At 37.4% G+C, this 18,171-nt stretch overlaps 1 pseudogene; it reads right to left on the bottom strand.

The window, feature by feature from the left end:
• Positions 1-6,726: 6,726 nt before the first annotated feature.
• LOC138834411 (tripartite motif-containing protein 43 pseudogene) lies at positions 6,727-8,052 on the bottom strand (annotated as a pseudogene).
• Between the last annotated feature and the right edge of the window lie 10,119 nt (positions 8,053-18,171).

The following is an 18,171-nucleotide window of genomic DNA, read 5'->3' as shown; positions in this document are numbered from 1 at the left end:
CGCACGAGCTTGTTTGAGCCCAGGTAAGTATTTAGATTGGAAGGGCTTTTTGATTGAATTTGCTAGTGAAGAGGCTGCGGCCAATCAGGCTGGGGGAAACCCAGCTTGGGACAGAGATATGCTGCTTGGACAGGGGAGATTCGCCAATCAGCAGATAGGCTACCCGGTTCAAGTTTATGAACAAATCAATAAAATTGGCATAAAGGCATGGAAGGCCTTACCAAATAAAGGCGAGGGCTCTATGGAGCCGTTTTCGGACTTTGTTGCCCGTATGGTCGAGGCCGCTGGCAGAATTTTTGGTGACCCAGACGCAGCCATGCCATTAATTAAACAGCTTGTTTACGAGCAGTGCACTAAGGAATGCAGAGCCGCCATAACCCCATATAAGAATAGGGGACTAGAAGCATGGATGAAAGTTTGCAGAGAGCTGGGCAGACCACTAACTAATGCTGGATTAGCTGCTGCTGTGGTGCAATTAACCCAGGAGAATGGGGCTGGTAAGGTGGCTCAGTGGTAGAGTGCTTGCCTTGCATGCATAAGGACCTGGGTTCGATTCCCCAGTACCATATAAGCAAAAAGAAGAGAAAAAAGCCGGAAGTGGCGCTGTGGCTCAAGTGGTGGGGCGCTAGTCTTGAGCTGAAGAGCTGAGGGACAACGCCCAGGCCCAGAGTTCAGGCCCAGGAAAAAACCTATTTAAAAAACGCTGCAAATTTGTCTAAACAGTTGTCTAGTTATCTTTTAGGTAATTGAACTGGGGAGTTCGACAGCCTGATGGAACAGCTCAGGGTTGCCATCGTCATGGTGAACTCGACCCGAGTGGATGCCGGATTGGCGGAGGGGTTATCTTCATGGATCTCCGCTGCTATGAATCATCTTAAGGAATGGGCGGGTTTAGGAGCCCTGACAGGCCTTCTGGTGTTAGCCTCCTTGGTATGTCTGTGGTGCATTTGCCAAATTAGAGGTTCTCAGCGTCACAGTGCAGCCATGATTATCCAAGCCTTTACAGTCAATGGAGCAGGTCAGTCCCCCCAAGCGTGGCTTGCCACCCTAAAACAATGAACACAGATTGCAAAGCCAAAGTACTGCAGTCGAGAGGCATGAGTTTTGCCCTCGAGGAGAGCATGTTTGATTGCACACGGGTTCGATTCGCCTTTTCCCGTCCTTGTGAAAAACAAAACGAATCAATGGACAGGCTGAGTCATTCCTAGAGAAGGTACCCTCTGGGAGAAGGCTTGTATGCAGTCCTTGCATTGCACAACAGGGATCAGACCTCTGTTCTCATCTGTGTTCTTTAAACAAAAAAGGGGGAACTGTAGAGAGCTGCGAGAGGCCGCACCTGGAAGGTGGCGCCGGCTTCCGCCCTCCGCCTTCCCGATGGCGAGTGCTCTCATGGTAAACAACTCCTTACATGGCTAAGGCAAAGTATCTGCCTTGCTTCCACATACCTGAACCTATTGGTGGTTCCCACGTGGCATATCAGTGTTGGCTACCCAGCGGGTACTTAAGGCTGTGGGGATTGCTCCCCAGGGTGGGGATCAGAAGATTACTAAAAGGTCCTGAATAAACTGCAGAGAGAAGAGTCTGGTGTCGCGTCTTCCTTGCTGGTCGAGGCGGTAGCGACAGTTTTCCACTTCGCTAAACTTCTCTGGGAACTTAGTCCCCCATACACCTAGTTGAGTATGGTATTGCTTTCCTGCATATTTTTCAATACAATCAAAGTGACAATATGACTTAACCATTTCATTTGAACACAGCACCCAAACACATCTCCTGATCCAAAAACGTTCCATTTTTGTTTCCAAAAGGCCTACATTCATCTTCTGACACTAGCATAAAAGGAGAGGTAACAGAATGCATTGCCTCTCTCCAAAACTCTTTGTAGCTTTGACTTCCAACATCATTCAAAATTCCAGGTTCAAAATGTCCACAGAGACTTAAAGAAAATTTTTATTTGAGAGTTGCCATGAAAATAAAGCAAAATAGGGCTGGAAAGGTGGCTCAGTGGTAGAGTGCTTGCCTTGTATGCATGAGGCCCTGGGTTCAATTCCTCAGCACCACATAAGCAGAAAAAGCTGGAATGGGCACTGTGGCTCAAGTGGTAAAGTGATAGCTTGAGCTGAAATGCTGAGGGACTGTGCCCAGGCCAAGTTCAGGCCCCATGACCAACAACAAAAAAAGTAAATAATATTTTTTTAAAAAAAGCAAAACCAATTATATGCCAAATATAAAGGCACATGCCTTTAATTAAATCTACTCAGACTGAAGACAGGAGGACCACAATTCTAGGGAAGCCTGAGTAAAAGAAATAGATTCTATGTGAGAAACAAACTATAATGGTCCAGTTTTAAGTGGTAGAGTGCTTACTAGGACAGTATGAAGCTTTGGTACAAGAAAGAAGAAGAGAGGAAGAGAAGAAGAAGAAGAGGAGCCAGACAGGTAGAGTAAGAGGAAGGAAGAAGAGGAAGAGGAGAAAAAAGAAGTAGAGAAAGAGGAACAAGAAGGAGAAAGAAGAGAAAGAAGAAGAGGAGGAAGAGGATGACAGTTAGGATGAGGAGCACCCTATTTTCAATATATAATAACATGTTGTAAGCATTCCTATTCCAAAAGAAAAGAATTGGAGAACAAGGGAAAAAATGGACCAGTAACTCAATTAATGGACAAAGAATTTGACTTGAAATTTCTTAATCGAACAATGTGCAAACAGACAAAAGGAGGTTAATAGCATTAGCACATGTAAAATCACTTATAAAATAGAAATGATATGTCATTTGATACTCACCAGAATGGGTTAAAGAAGATGTGCATTAGTAGGTTTGACAAGGACGTAAAGAAATCAAAGCTCTCATACATTGTAAAATAGCACATTCATCTTGGAAATTAGTGTGTAAAAGTTCCTCACAAAGTTAGTTACAGAAACACCAAACAGCCTAGAAACTTTGTACAGTCTAGAAAGTTTGCCTATATTTTTTATACACTTAAGTTAAATACTTGTGTATCATCACAGCAACATTATCTATGACAGCAAAATAATTGAAAAAAAAATTTCAGGCTGACCAATAGTAAAACAGATCACAAAACATATACTCACGAAATAGCCCATTTTCAAGTAAAAAAGAGAAATGGAGAATTGATATTAGTGGAAACACTGACAACAGGCTAGATAGAAAGAACCAGACACAAAATAACACATAAAATGATTTGATTTTCATGAAATTTTGGAATTATCAAAATGAGACATAACATTAGTTTCTTTGGGGTTGGAAGTCTAAGGAGAATTCAGAAGAGCTGCAGACAGGTATAAAATTTCCTTGTGAATGATGAATATTTGAGAGTATTCCAAGGTGATAATGATCGAATATACTTTCAAAATACAAAGAATCCCTAAATTTTATAGAATTAAGTTAACAAATATAACATATTTCAATTACACATAAAATGATTTTTAAATGGAATACTAGATAATCTTTAACTAACAAAGGTAAAAATAAATAAATGTTCTGGAATTTGGGAATTGAACAGTCTCTCCTGCTAGGCATAAAATTAAAGTGTTCTACCATGAAAGTAGACATAGAATATAGCAAATTGGTGGAAAGCAGGAGCAAGTAAAAAAAAAAAAAAAACCTCAATGCATATTCCACAAAATTAAGAAAAAATCAGAGAATAAGCGGTTTGGAGAGATGAGTGGAAATGTTAAAAAGGGATTAAAGTGATCAAGATGCATTATATTCACTAACTACTTCATTGAATGGCAACTCCTTTCTTCAACTATTCAAATAAAATATTTTCAAAACTATCAAATAAAATAAATAAATTAATTAAACAAAAACAAATAATGAATAGATAAATAAAATATAATAAAAATAAACTATAGATGTATAACAATATACGCCACAAATTTATAACCCAAACAAGAATAAATTAGGTTTGTTCGTGCTTCAAGATATATAAGGTAGAAAATTTTGACTACATCTAATTTATTGAGTTCTTTTGTCAATGGCATTAATTATGCCAGTAGTAAAAATAATCATGAAATTCTGAAATAAACAACACAGTATCCAGGAAATTACTAATTACTAATGCAAAGATATTATTGCAGAAAGATGGAATAGTATATGTTTGTATTATTAGATAAAATATCAAAATGATGTCAGAATGTAACATCGATTTCACAGAAATAAACAATAGAAATTTAAATGTATAAGCCAGGGAAATACAGCATGATTACAGCAAGTAATTTATCTTTTTTCCCAGAAATGAGAGAAAAATAAAAAGAACAGTGCAAAGGACAACAATCAAAAACTACCAAAAGTGGTTAAAGTCACAAACACTACTTTTAATCCTATAATAGGAAGGTGAGGTCACCCTAAAAAAATCACGTGTGGGAAGATAAAGACTGCACTGAATTCATTATACTAACATTTATACAGTGAAACATGACCACACAAACATTCTTCTAGTAAACTCAGCACCACCTTATGTTTATTAACACCTGCCTATGGTTTTCTAAATTGATAAACTGGACCAACATCATTGCATTGTTATAAAGATTTATTGTTAAGTAAATTGGTTGGCAGAATTTAAGCAAATCGTATGAATTCAACAGTACAGTACCAGAACTGTATACAACATACCATTTTTAGTTTATTTTTGTAGTATGATCTTGTTTTAATCCTTAGGCTTTCCTGCACTGAGATCTTCCTATTCTAACTTTGTATATAGCTGAGATGACAGACATATGCCAACTTGACTAGCTATTGGATGGGATGTGATTATTGTTAGGTCTGCAGGAAGCCTACCCCCTACACCCATCTCCTTCACCAGCCTGAACCCAGTAATCACCTGACTGTCCATCACTTAACTGTGCGTCAGAAAAGGATCCTTGAATCTGAGGTTACTTTCTCCACGACTATTTTCTATTGTGACTTATCCATTCTAATTTCTTTCCTGAAACAGACCAGGATCTTAAACTAAGGATCTATGCAATGTCCTTGAGCTTTATGTTGGAGAAAAAGGCTAATAAACACCATATATGACTAAGCTTATATTAAAATGAAATGGTAAATTAATATATATGATAAACTGATAAGAGAACCTACTAATGCTCGTGTGTGTGTGTGTGTGTGTGTGTGTGTGTTTTTTATAAGAGCACATTATTAATACTCTATTCGCTTTAAAGTTTAGAAAATTATCTAGGATATTATTTTTAGAGTAGTAAGTTCTGTAGTATCGATGACATAAGCTTTCCCATTCCAGGATTTATTACTATGAATCAATCTTGAACCTTATCTGTTCCTGTTTGTTGAACCATGAGCTTTGAAAGCAAATTCTCCTATATCTGAATTGCCAACAGGGACGTAGCAGTCTAACCCTACATTCATATCATTGAATCTCAAGTTAGTAGCTTTTCCCCATCAATAAGATAATTACAGAAGGGATGAACACACAACAATTAAATATACAGAGTGAAAGGGAAACAAAAAAGAAAACATTTTTTAACTCCATATGACAATGCCACAGGGGATCAAAGAACTACAATTAATTATCCAAAAAAGAGCCATCACATATGCAAAGCATCCTGCTATATTGTTACAAGTGGTGGTTCTTGTTAACCTCTCAGTATGCCTAATATATAAATTAAGCTTTGCCATAGTTATGTTTTTTTAGGGGGGGGCCGGTTATAGGGCCTGAATTCTGGGCCTGGACGCTGTCCCTCAGCTCTTCTGCTCAAGGCTAGCACTCTACCACTTGAGCCACAGCGCCTTCCGGCTTTTTTTATTTTTGCTTATGTGGTGCTGAGGAATCGAACCCAGGGCCACAGGCATGCAAGGCAAGTGCTCTACCACTGAGCCACCTTCCCAGCCCTGCCATAGTTATTATTATGAATCTTTCTGCTCATTTTTACCCCCAAAAGGATGATTTATTTCTTCTATTTAAAGACAGGCCTTCATCTTTAGTGTTCAACCATGCATTTTCAGTCTTCTCCATTATTACCAGCTCTTTGTCTGAGTATACATTTTTTCCCCTTATTTAGGAATTGGTACTGAAAGTTAAAGAATCCAATCAAATAGAAAGTGTAAAGACCCCTATGCTCTAGGAGAGAGGTGTTTGTTTTTTTCCTCCCAGGATGGATAACAGGACCTAGTAATAGAAAGGCTGCTCTAGAACTTTGTGTCACTGAAACTAGTAATGTTTTTTTTGTACTAGCTGTTCCTGAGGCTTGAACATAGGGCATGAGCACTGTTCTCTTGGGAATTGTTTTTATCTACCACGTGACCACAACTCCACTTTGGTGGTTAATTGGAGATAAGAGTCACTTGGATTTTTCTGTTCGTCCTGGCTATGCATTATCCTCAGAACTCAGCCTGCTGAGTAGCAAGGATTACTGGTAAAACAACAGTGCCCACTGCATTCAATGTTTTTTTTTGTTGTTGTTATTCTGGACTCCAACTGCTTTCAGGGTGAAAAGCCATCACTGGGGATTCAGTTTTGCATGGGTTTATTTTTATAACAATTTTAAAATATTTATTTGCTCTCTTGTTGCATTGTTGCTACTTTATCTTATCTTCATTTAATACTGGTTTTTACATTTTATTGTTACCACCTTATTTCATGAAAAAAATGGGGTTACGGCACCAAGAAATTTAAATTAGTACAGTATTAGTGGTTTGCTTCATTTGAGAAAGGTTCTCTGCCGTAGAGTTCCCAACACATAGAGAGTTGCTTCACTTAGGACACCGGGATACCACTGGAAAAAAGGGGCCTGACAGGAAATCGGATAGAGCCATTGGCATATCTCCAGATAAGGGAACTCTTAGCCACATTCCAAAAACTCACACTGCCATCATCAAGATCAAGAAACACACCAACCCGGCCCAGAGGCTTCTCTACATATTGAGACAGCAATGGGAAGGTGGTAAAAAGGGTGTAAAGTGTGTTCTCTTTCACAAACAAAAGGAGGAAAACATCCTGAGATTCACTGAGGTTGCTCCTTATGACAGAATCCCTAACAACTCCCAAGGCCCAGGTTGAAGACTCATCCACACTAACCTCCCAGTAATGTTTCCCAGAGCTGAGGACTTGGCATCCAAAAGCAGTGAATTGGAGGGAGTCTTCAGAATTCAAAACTGCATATTGATGGTCGTGTCTAACACTGCTCCCAGGATCTTGATTCCCCACAACTTCATTGAAGGCAATCTCCATCCGGAACTGACTGAGCTTCTCTCTCATTCCAGGCATGGGAGGGGCACTGAGCTGTGGCCTCAGAGGAAGTGGCATGAAGACCAACACTGACTCACAGCTTTCTAGGGTCAACTCTACATCCTGAAGCAGTTCCACATCTGGCTTCTGGTATGTTTTGATCAGCTCCTGAAACATATTCCTGAGCTGATGCTTCTTCGGAAGCATTTGGGTTTCCCTTTCTCTGAGTTGCTGTAACATGGCTCTTCCTTCATTGATCAGTAGCTGGGAATGGTGTCTTTCCTCCTCCTGGACACCAAGCTGCAGCATTCTAAAAACATCCTTAGTCATGTCTCCGTATAGATTCACATAACAAATCCATTGGTTGATGAGTCTCCTCTTCTCCTGTAAATTGTGCTGGTTATCTTGAGTCTTTTCCCATACAGCATGCATCTGCTTTGAAATCAACTCCCTCTGTTCTTCAGCAGCCCTTTCTATGGGATGGTGTTTGTGAGCCCTGTGCTCCTGAGACATGGAACAGCTCCTACAAAGCAGGGCCCTGTCTATCTCACAGAACATCTGCTTGGTCTCTCTGTGTGTCCCACACATGTATTCCTCAGAGCTCAGGAACCGCCTGAGGCTGGCTCTTCTGGCAATGGCCACCAGGCTCCTCAGAACCACGTTGGTTTTCAGGTTTGTCTGCTGGCAGGGTCCCTTGCATCCAGGGCACCTGGCTGGAGTCTCTTCCCAGCACAGGCAGAGACAAGGTCGACAAAAACTGTGCCCGCACTCTAGGGTGACTGGCTCTATGAAAGTATTCACATAGATGGCACAGCTCAGTTCCTTCTGGAAGGCCTGGGCAATGTCAGGGTCCATCATTCCTAGAATCTAATGAGGTGCTGGTGACTCACCCCTAAAAACCTAGCTACCCAAGAGACGGATATGAGATCAAGCTTTGAAGCTGACCTGGGCACCAAAGTCCCCCTGACACAGACTCTTATTTCCTATTTACCACTCCAAAATCACAAGTGGACTATGACTCAAGTGGTAAAGCACTAGCCTTGACCACAAAGTGACCCAGGGATAGTGCCCAGTCTTGAGCACAAACAGGCCCAGCAACACTGCCCTACCACTGGGTTCAATCCCCACAACCGACAAAACACCACCACCAACAACAACACCAAACCAAGGAGAGAAGAATTAAAAGAGGAGTAGATTCTCCCACTCTTATCCTCACCTGGAGTATCCAAGCTCCAAATGGCCTCCTCCTGCTGAGGGATCTTCAGCAATGCCTGAGTCTCAGACTTCCACTCTATTTATACTGAAAGAGGGTGGGCCCATGAAAGAAAGTGTCTCTGATTGGTTGTTTAGGGAAGCTGATTTACATATCAATAGGAGTTGGAATTTACATCCTGCCAACCCCACCTTTTACTTCCTCTTTCCAGGACATGCAATTTGGTTAGGTTATTTGGATTAGGTGGAACTTAGGTTTGTCCAGGGTTGGAAAAGTTTATTGTGTTTGTTTTATTTTGTTTTGTTTTGTTTTTTACTTCTGTGTATGCTTTATATTGGGACTATGAGTTTATTACTTTTCCACTGGACTCTAGCACACATTCGTGGAATCATCCATTGTATCTTGTGGGTCTTCATTAATTTGGAATTTGTCAGGCCTGATGGTGGACTGGTACTTTACCGCTTAAGCCATGTCCTCTTCTGTGTTTGCTTTTACTTTTGGAATAGAAAATTGTGTTTATGCTTAGGCTCTCCTGGACTGAGATCTTCTGATTCACACGTTGCACAAAGCTGAGATGACAAGAATTACCTCTTGCTTGAGTTGTGATCAGGGTTAAGTCTGCCCACAGACCAGCCCCTCCCAGCTTTCCCATCACCTGCCTTAATCAGACCATCAATCACCTGACTGTCGATTATCACCTGACTGTGAATCAACAAACATCCTAGGCTCCGAGGTCACTTCCTCCCAAGTCCATTTTCCATACTAATTTATCCTTCCGATGTTGTTGTTCTTGTTGTTTGTCTGTCATTGCTGGACTTGAACTCAGAGTAGAAGATCTGTCCCTGAGCTCTTCTTCCACTCTATTTCTCTTATCTTTATTTTAAATATCATTTATGCCTTTTTATTATAAAATGATGTGGTATTCTGATATATAATTTAATAACTCAATGCCGTTTTTGAGAATGATCTAAAAATTATCATAGACATAATCATACACACACACACATATATATATGTATATATATATATATACATATATATATGTATATAAATTGGATTTCAAGAGCACATTATTAATATTCAATTCACTATAAGTATTATCCTGTCAGAATATTCTCTTTAGGGTTATAGGTTGTCCCTGGCATAACCTTTCCCATTTTTGGTTTTGTTACTATAATCAATCTTGTACCTTTCTTGGTGTTGATCCATTAGCTTTGAAAGCATAATCCCCTATCTGAATTGCCAGCAGGGAAATAGTAGCCTAACACTATGTTTGCATCATTGACTCTCAGGCATTGACTCTCAAACAATCTTTGTACTTTTTCTTTTTTTTTGAAATTTTTTTCATTAGTGCTGCGGAACTCAGGGTGTGGTGCTTTTACTCAGCTTTTCAGCTCAAGGTGAGTCCTCTACCACTTGAGCCACAGCACCAATTCCAGTTTTCTAGTGGTTTATTGGAGATGAGTGTCTACGACTTTCCTGCCTGGGCCGGGTTTGAACCGAGATCCTCAGATCTGTTTCCTGAGTAGCTAGTATTACAGGGAATGCACCACTGGAGCTGGCTAAGCATTGTTTTTTATCTTCATATGATAATATCAATGGGGATGAAGGCACAATAATTGGGTACATAGAGTGAACGACAGACAACAACAAAGATCCATCACAACTGGACAGCAAACTGTTGTATTGTTACAATTGTTGGCTATTGTTAACATTTCAGTATGCCTAATATGTAAATTGAGCTTTGCTATTGTTATTATTAATCTCTTAGCCTGAGTTAATGTTCTCTTCATTTTTACCCTAAAAAATTAGGACTTATTTTTTCTAAAGCCATTGCTTTATCTTTAGTGTTCAACTTTGCACTTTCTTTCTTCTCCAATATTACCAGCTATTTCTCTAAGTATTCCAGTTTATTTTATTTTTAGGAATTAGTACTGAAACTTAAAGAATCCACTCTAATAGAAAGTTTAAATACCCCAATGGTCTAGTATACAGGTGTTTCTGTTTTTTCTTCCCAGGCTGGATAACAGGATCTAGTCATCAAAAGCCTGCTTTAGAACTTTGAGTCACCGAAACTAGTACTGCTTTTTTGTTCTAGGATGTCCATGGGGCTTGAACTTAGGGCATGAGCACTATTAGTGAGGGTTTTTTTTTTGTTGTTGTTGTTTGCTTTGCTTTTTATTTTCTCCTACTACTTGGTCCACAACTCCACTTTGGTGGTTATTTGAAGATGAGTCTTTTGGACTTTCCTATATGAACTGGCTATGAACTGCCATCCTGCTCAGCCTGCTGAGTAGCAAGGATTACTGGGAAAACAACAATGCCCACTGAAGTAAATGGTTTTTGTTTTGTTTTGTTTTGTTTTTTGCTGTTACTCTGAGATCCACCTTTTTTCATGGTGAAAAGCAGTCACTGGGGACTCATTTTTGCATGGGTTTATTTTTATAGCAATTTTTAAATAGTTTTTTGCTCTCTTGTTGGATTGTTGCTACTTTATCTTATCTTCATTATTTTTAAATTTTATATTTTATTATATGTTACGTCCATATTTCATAACAAAATGGGATTACTGTGCAAAGAAATTCAAATTAGTACAGTATTAGTGGTTTGCTTCATTTGAGAAAGGTTCTCTGCTATAGAGTTCCCAACGTATAGAATCTTCACTAATAATGGTTTATCATTGGAGAAAAAGTGTCTGACAGGAAATTGAAAATAGCCAATGGGATATCTCCAGAGAAGGGAACTTTTAACCACATTCCAAAAACTCACACTGCCATGGTCCAGATAAAGAAACACCACACCCTGGCCAAAAGACTTCTCTATATGATGTGTCAGCAATGGGGAGGTGGTAAAAAAAAGTGTAAAGAATGTTCCCTTTCACAAAAGGAGGAAGAAAAGGTCCTTTGATTCAGGGTGGTGGGCCTAGAAAAGGGTGTGTACCTGAGTTCTCATTTAGGGAAGGTGATTTACATTATCATTTGGGGTTGGAATTTCCATCCTGGTAACCACAGCTTTAACTTCCTCTTTCAAGGAAATGCCTCTTACAATTTCCTTAGAGAGTGACAAGTGCTGTGTATTTTGGTTAGGTGCAAGTTAAATTTGTACAGGATTGGAAAACATTTTTTTCCTTACCTTTTTTTATCTTTTGTATCTTTTTGTATCTTTTGTACTATGCATTAATTACTTTTTCACCAGAATATAGGTGACTTTGTATCTTGTGGTTTTGAAAATTAGCTGAGCTTGCATTGTGGAGTTATTAGATGATCATCCAAGTTTTTTATTTGGAAATTGTCATGCCTCCCGCTTGTCTGGTGCTTCACCACTTGAGCCATTTCAATCTTTTTATTCTCATTGCACTTCTAATTTCAAATAAAAATACTGTATTCATTTTCTATTGGTAATGTAGTTCCCCAATTTTAATTTATGCAAGAATTCTGAACTGATTTCAAAAATGAAGGACATTTTAAAGTAATTCATTAAAAATTTCATAAAAGCTATGAATATGGAGCTACATATAATTCATTACTTTTGTTTAATTTTTCACACCACAGTTGTAGAGTATGCTCAAAGGTGATTTTTATACTAACCTTTTTCTTGGAAGAATTTTTTAAATTAGGAAAATACTTTAGAGACATTAATGTTAGTTCAGCTATTTATTCTGCTTCATAAGGAATGTGATTTTAAGTTAATACACAGAAAATCTAAGACATATGATACATTTGGCATTTAGATCAATTTGTGTAATTACTTTTTTATTTAAATACTGAATGCCTATTTCTGAATTTTCAATTTATTACCTGATTCAAAGGTATATCATTACACCTGAAGAATCTAATCCACTTTACAAAGACTAAGTAACATATTAGTATGAATTTTATTTTTTTAGTTGAAAAATAATATTCAACATATATCACTTCAGGTGGTTTCACTGGAAAATTATTAAGATATGCATATCTATAGATATTTCATAATTCTATATTCTTATTTTTGGATTACATTTTTGTAATCCATGTGTCTGTACTCCAATTGTGTTAGACTTCCAATTGGTCATCTGACATCTTTGCTTTGTTCCAGGATTTCAGCATTAATGTTTTCTTATTTTCAGTGATTTTTATTATTTTTTCTTCTCACTATCGCCGTTGTAACTTTTTAACATACAAAAAAGAAAATTTCCTATTGCCCAGCTCAGCATTCTTTACATTTTCAAAAACCCAAGTGATGCTAGTGACATGCAACATGAAATGATTGATAATGTATACAATATCAATTGTATACAATACAGTAATTTCAAAATATTGCGTACAAATTTTAAAAAATGTAATGTTATGAAATTAAAATACACTATTATTAAACTGTGACATCTAACATTTTCTATTATTACCATAATATAGTAATATAAAACCATGCCATCACTCTCCAACTTCCTTTGTAAAGCATTTACACTTTGTGGAAACCTACACCTGAGCCCCTTTCCTGGTAATGAATGGACTGTTAAATGTCTCTAGAATTTCGGCAACCTCCCAGAAGCCTCTGGTATGTTTGGCTCCTCTCCTCTATCACCCATTATAATTAGGCCTGAGAGAATGCCACCTAGTCCTCATGCAACAAAGTAAGTTAGAGAACAAGTGCCCCATTTCCCAGCTGGACGCATCCAGGTCTTCATGCAAAAATGATCTCCAAGTTGTCATTTGCCTCAGTCCTGCAGCCATCATTGCCCAAGCCTGTAAACTCAGGTAGGTGCTTGAATAGCAAGCTGTTGTAGCACAAGCTGCTGAATGAACCTCAACTCTTGGACATTACATCTGAATTTTAAAAAAATTCCCTACAGCTGGGCTCTTATGACCCTGAAATTTGAAGATTATGGTCTGGATAATGGTTTCAAGCTAATCACTGATCCTCAGATCTCAGCTTCCTGAATAGCTAGGATAGACGGTGTAAGCCACCAGCACCCAGATTTGCTCTTGCTTTCTTTGGTGTAATTGCTTTACAAAATCTTATCTCATTTAAATCTGATTTCATTCTGAGTTCTACCCTAAGCAGTACATTACAGATGGAAATTGCTCATCCTGTGCTGTCTCGGTCTTATGAAAACAAAGATTACTCTTCAGTCGATTTTTGCTGGTGCTTACCAAGTACACCATTCCTTAGTCCACTCCATGAGTAATTATTACATATTTAAAACCTTCCATAAACTACAGGAACCCTAATTTCCTGGGTTAAAGTGTTGAAATATTGGATGTCTCCTTCCCTAATCTTCTTTTCTTTCCTTGTTTTTTTTTTTTTTTTGTCCATCGTGGGTCTTGAACTCTGGGCCTAGGTATTTTCCCTCAGCGCTTCAGCTAAAGGCTAGTGCTCTACCGCTTGAGCCACAGTGCAACTTCCTCCCTTATCTTCTTGTTTTCTCTGTCTACACTCATAGCATTTCAACATCTATTTTCCAATCAACTAGCAATATATTTACACAGCATAGACTAAAAGGGTAGGTAGTCAAATATACTTGTACAAATCAAACTAAGCATGAATCTAACAAATATTCTTGATTGATTCACTTAAAACTCTTGACTGGGATAAATAGTTCTAGTTGCAATTGTGGCATAAATTTCTTTTTTTCTGAAATCAAATGATGGAAGAGACATTTCAGCAAAGGGAAGTGAGGAAAGTGCTCACACCTAAGGAAGAAAAAGGGACCTCTCTAAGCTTATGCAGTACCATAGGAAAAATATTGAAAAAGGAACAGCTAAATTTGAAATTTATGACAGGTATGATATCAAGTACCCACTCCTCGTTAAAGTAAGCCTGAATTAACAGCATTAATAATTTTAAGCTAGTTTTCAGTGTTTCACACCTGAAATATCTAACCACACTTGAGGGTAAGATCTGGAGAACTGAGGACTGAGGCCAGCTTTGGCAGAAATTTCCTGCCAAAAATTATTAATTTTCACTATATTGAGTATTATCATTTTTTGGTTTCTCATCTGAGAACAAGACTAGTCGGTGTGATTTTCACATTAGTAGAAATATTACTGTCATATCATAATTAGAAATTCTATGAGAAGAACCAGGTATTTAAGATTATACCTTGTCAAAAGAGTCTATCCTTCTCATTCGCAGTCTTGGCCTTCACTTGTATCTTTGTTCCCCACTATGACCTTTCAGCAATAATACTGTTCTATCATGGCTTTAAATGCCTAAGATTCTGACAACATCACAAAGAAAATATTTCTGAATTAAGGATAGATTTCTAGATAAAGGCTTTTAACAAAATAAAAATTAGATATTTTTGCTTTTCATATTATCTTTTCTTTTTAAAGTGTTTTTGATTGACACAAAACAATTCTATACACATTAGAGGTAAAATGAGCTGTTTTATTTTTGCTTTGCTTTGCTTTCTGCATTTCTGGGATTAAACTCTGAGCCTCACACTCTCACTCTGGGGGCTCATCTGGATATAATATGTTTTGACTTGTGCCATCATTAGACAATTGAATCTGAGCAATCAGCATATTGATCTTTAAAGTTAAACATTTCAAAGTCAATGGGGATGTTACAAGTTCTTTTTCTAAATTTGAAATTTCTTAGCAACATAGAAAATAAATAAACATCAGATAACAATTCAACAGGTTGAAATACAGAGAAATATACTATATAAAGTTTTTCACAAATGCCCACGTGAATAGATGAAATTCTAAAGAAAACAGTTTGAATTTACCCTGAAAATATATTCTATGATGCAACAATGCTTGATAAGAAATGTACTCATTACCTTGCTCATGTAATTGTAATGCCTCTGTACAGTATTTTCACAATAAAATAAGTAAAATAAAAATATTCTTTAAAAAAAGAGTAAGGGAAGAAGTGACATTGTCAAAAAAATGAACTCTTTACCTGACTTATGTAATTGTAAACCCCCCCCCCGTATACATCCCTTATAACAATAAATACTTTAAAAAAAAATCTATCAATTGTACTCAATATAAAGCAAACATAAAAACATCTATTCACTAGCTCTTCTTAACCTTCCTGAAATTTAATGTGTCCTTTTTCCATGATATAGCAGCAAATATATATTGACTATAAATGTATTGATCAACAGGTGTCAGTGGCTCACAACATAATCATAATAATGAAGTGTGCTGAGATCAGAAGATTGTGATTTAAAGCCAACAGGCAAAAAAACCATCTATGAGACTCTTACCTCCAAATTAACCATCAAAACGTGTAAAGTGGAGTAATTGCTCATGACAGAACATTAGACTTGAGAAAGAATAAATAAATAAACAATAAATAAATAAATAGATAGATAACTCAAGGACAACATACCAGGATGTTAGTTCAAGACCCATGATCAACACACACACACACACACACACACACACACACACACACACACACACACACATACACACACACACACACTGCTTTCTGCTCTTCCATTTATGTTGAAAATATTATTTAATGTGAGAAGCATTTAACATACTTTTTAAATTTACAAATTAAAACAGTATCCATTTTATAAAAAAAAACAGGTATTCTAGGCACTTGCTACCTGCTAGGAGACATTAATACCTTGATATAGTTAATGCCTTAATTAATTTTCCTAAATCTGACAGGTAGACATATGTTATTATTATTTCTCCTCAACAAATGTGGAAAAAGTTGGAAGAAAATGTCATAATAGTGGAATTTCATAAAATTTATGTTTCATAAGAGGTAGTAATCATTGCAACTCCTAAACATGGCTTAAAACCAATAATGCAGTGACATTGAATTTCTCTGTAGTTTATATAGTGTGCAAAAAACATCATTGATACTATAAAATGTTTCCTTTACATTTCCTGGGAAGAAGCTAAATAATAATATATACAACTTAAAATCATAAAATGACATTTTGGTTATACTAATGAAATGCCCACATTCAAAATCCTTAATAAGTTTATGCAAATATTACAGCTCTTAAATATTCAAATTTTGAAACTTTTGAAACAAGTCATTGCAAAGTTAAAAACTATAATTAAAACAATCATTTTAATCAAACTAAGCATATCCTTGATTGGAACATCCACTTTCATAGGAATAGATAAATCTAGATAAATATTATCCTTGAGCATGTATGTGTTGTGTTTGCACAGGTATACAAGTACTTGTGGCTCTTTGATATTTATAGTGCATTCTTCTCTTTGGTGTGTATTGATTTACGTTAATACTAGTTTTGCATAATTCATCATGCATTTAAAAACATGAAAGACCAAGGTATCCAAAGGTAGCCCTCTGTAGAAAAATGGTGGTATGTGAAGAGCCCATCACTTTGAAATCAAGCAGTGTGTCATTATTTATTTATTTATTTTTTAATTTAATTTTATTTTATTTGAGAACATACTGTACAGAGGGGTTAAAATTACATTGGCAGGATAATGCATACATTTCTTACCAAGCATTGCAGCCTCCTCCTTTGTTTACCCTTCACCTCCCTTCCCAGCCTCCCCCCTCCCCCCACCCAATCATACCCCCCTCCCCCCCCACACCGACATTGTAAAGCTTGCTTTGACATGACATTTTGTAATTCTCCTTGTTACAACAGGTCCACCTGAATCCTTAAACGACTTGTTTGTCCCCATCTCCTCCACATGTTATACTGACATCAAATAAAGTGAAAGCGGGGGTTACACTGTGGGGGAGGGACATAAAAAGCAACAAAGAAATAATCTTATAAATGCGTTAGAAACACATGCATGAAAGAAACGAAAACATGAAAATACATATTTAAGGGATCGTTTTCCTAACATCACATTATCTGATCTTTTCCGCTTGACTCATACCTATACTAGATATTGCAAATAAAGGAAACCATGGGACCTATGCTTCTTTGGGCCTGGCTTACTTCACTTAATATAATTTTTTCCAAGCCTTTCCATTTCCTAACAAATGGGGAAATGTCATTCTTTCTGATGGAGGCATAGAATTCCATTGTGTATATATACCACATTTTCTTGATCCATTAATCGACTGAGGGGCTTCTGGGTTGGTTCCATATCTTAGCTATGGTAAATAATGCTACAATAAACATAGTTGTGCTGGTAGCTTTAGTGTGGTCTTGTTTGTATACATTTGGGTAAATGCCCAAAAGTGCGATTGCTGGATCATAGGGGAGATCTATGTGAAGTCTTTTGAGGAACCTCCATACTGCTTTCCAAAGTGGTTGAAGAAGTTTACATTCCCACCAACAATGAAGTAAGGTTCCTTTCTGTCCACAGCCCCTCCAGCATCTGTTGTTGTTAGAGTTCTTGATTTTTGCTGTTCTAACTGGAGTGAGGTGATATCTCAATGTTGTTTTGATTTGCATTTCTTTTATGGCTAGGGATGTTGAACATTTCTTCATGTGTCTAATGGCCATCCTTCTTTCTTCTTCAGAGAAGCTTCTCTTTAAGTCTTTTGCCCACTTATTTATTGGGCAGTTGTTTCTTTGAGGATTTGTTGTTGGGTGGTTTAATTTTTTGAGTTCCAAGTATATTTTAGATATGAGACCCTTGTCCGTTGTATGGCTAGTAAAGATCTTCTCCCAATCGGTGGGCTTTCTATTGATCTTGCTAGCTATGTCATTTGCCCTGCAGAAGCTCTGCAACCTTATGCAATCCCATTTGTCCAACCTTTCTTTGATTTGTTGTGTTTCCAGGTCTCTATTCAGAAAATTTCGGCCAGAGCCAAGGAGACCTAGGGTTTCTCCTATTCCATCCTGTAATGTTTTCAGAGTGTCTGCTTTGAGT

Source organism: Dipodomys merriami, unplaced genomic scaffold (genome assembly GCF_024711535.1).
Source record: "Dipodomys merriami isolate MVZ:Mamm:240054 unplaced genomic scaffold, mDipMer1.0.p SCAF_214, whole genome shotgun sequence".
NCBI classification, from domain to species: Eukaryota; Metazoa; Chordata; class Mammalia; order Rodentia; family Heteromyidae; genus Dipodomys; species Dipodomys merriami.
Note: the sequence above shows the minus strand (reverse complement) of the source record. Positions and strands in the feature narration are given on the sequence as shown.